Source organism: Triticum urartu, chromosome 2, assembly GCF_003073215.2.
Source record: "Triticum urartu cultivar G1812 chromosome 2, Tu2.1, whole genome shotgun sequence".
Classification (NCBI taxonomy): domain Eukaryota; kingdom Viridiplantae; phylum Streptophyta; class Magnoliopsida; order Poales; family Poaceae; genus Triticum; species Triticum urartu.
Window position 1 is genome coordinate 121,925,999 of NC_053023.1, and position 4,037 is coordinate 121,930,035.

Genomic DNA, 4,037 nt, shown 5'->3' on the forward strand with positions numbered 1-4,037 from the left:
GTGCTTGTTAGACACCCACAGTGTTTATGTGCTTGGCTGTTGCAGGAAAAGTACTACCCAAATGGAAATCTTTTGGATATAGTATTTCCAACTAACACGTCTGTAGTCTGGAAGGGTATTATACATGGACTTGACCTTGTGAAGCAAGGCATTATATGGAGGGTGGAAGATGGATCATTAAAAAAGACTTGGCAGGACCCTTGGATATCGCGAGGCCACGACTTGTGACCCGTCACACCAAAATGCAACTGCAGGTACAATAGGGTTGCATTGGATGATCACAAAGCATGGAATACACAGAGATTGTAGGGAACTTTTGGGATATGGACGTTCGAGAGACTGTCAAAATAAGAACTTCCCCAAGTCTCAGGCGGGATTTCTTAGCATGGTTCCCAGAGAAGAGTGGTCGTTTTACCATGAAGAGTGCCTACCGACTGGCTACCAACAATTTGAACAGTTTGGTTGCAGGAGGTGCCTTAAGTAATAACATGTCCAGTGTTCGACCAGTTTGGCAGTGTATTTGGAGCTCACATGTACCATAGAAGATGAAAATCCTTGCTTGGAAGGCATCAATACGAGCTCTAGGCATGAACATGTGCAAGAAATATAGGCATGTCTCAAGGAGAGGTGCATGCCCATTGTGCGTCTGGGAGGAAGAATCAAGCTTCCATGCACTAGTTGCATGTGATCATGTACGTGTGTTGTGGGATCTTATGAGAGGGATCTGGCTACTACTTGATAAATCTTTGATCATCGATACTAGAAGAGAATGGTTGTTGAACCTACTAGTAAATTGTCATGATCATTTACGTGACTGTGTCATCATGCTAGTATGGAGAATCTGGTTTCTTAGGAAGGATCAAACACATGGTAAAGATATTCCTCCGTCTCAGTTTTCTATTAATTACCTACAGAGTTATATGTTTTCTCTTGATCTGTCTCGGAGGTATAGTACACAGGAAATAATCAAAGGGAACATAGCAGTGGTGGATTTTGGTTCGGCAATCAAAAGCAAAGAAGCGGCAATGTCGTGGCCCCCTCCATCGGCGAACCATGTTGCCCTCTCTGTCAATGGCGCTTTGTTAGCGGCTGACGGTTTGATACGTCTCTGTCGTATCTATAATTCTTGATTATTTCATGCCAATATTCTACAACATTCAAATACTTTTGGCAACATTTTATATTATTTTTAGGACTAACATATTGATCTAGTGCCTAGTGTCAGTTCATGTTTGTTGCATGTTTTTTGTTTCATAGAAAACACATATCAAATGAAGTCCAAACGCAATAAAAATTTAAGGAGATTTATTTTGGAATATATGTGATTTTTGGGAAAAAGAATCAACGCGAGACGATTCCTAGGGGCCCACAAGCACAGAGGGTGAAGCCCCCTACCCAGGGCATACCCTGCAGGCTTGTGGCCACCTCCTAGGTCGGTTGGGGTGTCCTTCTGTCGTAAGGAAGCTAATATCCAGATAAAATCTCCTCAAAATTTCAGCCCAATCGGTGTTACGAATCTTCGGGAATTTAAGAAATGGTTTTCGGCTAGAAATCAGGAAGGCAAAACAAAGAGAACAGAGAGAGATCCAATCTCGGAGGGGCTCCTGCCCTTCAGGAGCCATGTACCAGAGGGGAAACTCTCCTCTCATCTAGGGGGAGACCAAGGAATAATAAGAAGGAGGGGGACTCCCTCCCTGTCGGTGTCAAAACCGGCGGATCTCGGGTAGGGGGTCCCGAACTGTGCGTCTAGGCCGGATGGTAACAGGAGACAAGGGACACGAAGTTTTTCCCAGGTTCGGGCCCTCTCGATGGAGGTAAAAGCCTACGTCCTGCTTGATTAATATTGATGATATGGGTAGTACAAGAGTAGATCTACCACGAGATCGAGGAGGCTAAACCCTAGAAGCTAGCCTATGGTATGATTGTTGATGTGTATGTTGTCCTACGGACTAAAACCCTCCAGTTTATATAGACACCGGGTAGGGTTAGGGTTACATAGAGTCGGTTACAATGGTAGGAGATCTGCATATCTGTATCGCCAACCTTGCCTTCCACGCCAAGGAAAGTCCCTTCCGGACATGGGACGAAGTCTTCAATCTTGTATCTTCATAGTCCAGGAGTCCGGCTGAAGGTATAGTCCGGCTATCCGAACACCCCCTAATCCAGGACTCCTCAGTAGCCCCTGAACCAGGCTTCAATGATGACGAGTCCGACGCGCATATTGTCTTCGGCATTGCAAGGCGGGTTCCTCCTCGAAGTACTTCATAGAAGATTTTGAACACAAAGATAGTGCCCGTCTCTGAAAAATAAGTTTCCACATATTGCCATAGAGAGAATAATATTTACACAAATCTAATCTGCTGACGCATTTCGTAGTGTGACATCACACCACGGCCAAGCTTTTATTCGAACCATTTTACTGTCCCATCTCAGCGCGTTATGCGAGGCGGTTTCCTTGGCACGTCTTGTTAAAGCAGAGATCGCCCCTTATTCCGGATTCTCATCAATACGGGCGTGGGTAACCCAACCGCGCCATCGATTATGGCGCTTGGAGATAAGCGAGTTTTATCAGGCTGGTGAGGACATGTAGCTGCGTCCACCCATATAAGGGGATAAAGATCCACCTTTTCACCTACGCCTTCTTCCTCCTTCGCCTATCCATTCTTGCGCACTCGAGCTCCAGCGCCCAAGTCCGCACTCCCAACCTCAACCTTCTCCAGCCATGTCTGAAGCGGGAGGCAAGTGGATGGTCTCCTCCGTCACGGAGGGACACATCAAAAAGCTGAGGAAGGTCGGATACCTGTCTAACGACATCGCGTACCGGCTCCCTGAAAAGGGGCAGCTCATCCCCACCCCTAGGCCCCATGAGAGGGTGGTGTTCCTCCCCCATTTCCTCCGCGGACTGGGCTTCCCTCTCCACCCATTTGTCCGAGGGCTCATGTTCTACGATGGCCTGGATTTCCACGATCTGGCCCTGAACTTCGTCCTCAACATCTTGGCGTTTATCAGCGTGTGCGAGGCCTTCCTCCGCATCTGCCCCCATTTCGGGCTCTGGCTCAAGACTTTCAACGTCAAGCCGAAGGTGGTGCGTGGCAGCCAGGCGGAGTGCGGAGGCGCCATGGTGGGCAAGATGGCCAACGTCCTCTGGCTCGAGGGCTCCTTTGTGGAGACCCTGAAGGGGTGGCAATCGGGGTGGTTTTACATCACCGAGCCGCGCGACGCCGAATGGGTCGCGCCCCCTGAGTTCCGGTCCGGACCCCCAAAGCAGCTCACGTCCTGGAAAGAGACGGGCCTGTCGTGGGGTAAAAAAGGAGAGCTGACCGGACTCCAAACTTGCGTCAAAACCCTGGTGGACAAGAAGCTCAAACTTGTCAACGTAGTCCAGGTTATGCTCATCCGCTTGATCCTCCCGTGCCAACAACGGGCTTTTAACCTGTGGGAGTTCGACCCAGCGCGGCACCAGACTTTGAGCAGGCTCTTCGACACGGCGTATGAAGATGCCTGGAAGATGCTTTTCAAGGGCGTCGAGGCTCCCGCATCCGCTACTGACGATCACAGATTCAGTGCGCAGCGTCATGCTCTCGCGGTAAGCTGTTTTTTCCTTTTACAGGGTATCAGTTTTTCATAGTTTAACTCCATGCGGGATCTAAACTCCCTTACCTTTGACAGGATTGGCAGGTGACATCCGGACAGATACAACTGTCCGGCTCCTTTGCCCGAAGGCCCAGCGGATGCTCGCTTGGCGAAGCTGCTGGTTCCGGCACCCTATGTGGTGCCGAAGAAGAAGGTCAAGAAGAAGGCCACGGGGACTCGAAAGAGTGCCCGACGCCCGGAGGTGTCGGATTCATCATCCGACGAATCCAAGACGCACTCCTCCCGTGAAGACGAGGAGGAGGAAGAAGAGACCCCTCCCCCTCCAGCAGGGGAAGGGAAGAAAAGGAAGGCCGCCCCAACTGGGGAGGCCGAAGGGTCCAAGAAGGGGAAAACCCTTCCTCCGGACTGCTCCACCGACGCCGACGGCGGCAGAGAGGAGTGGG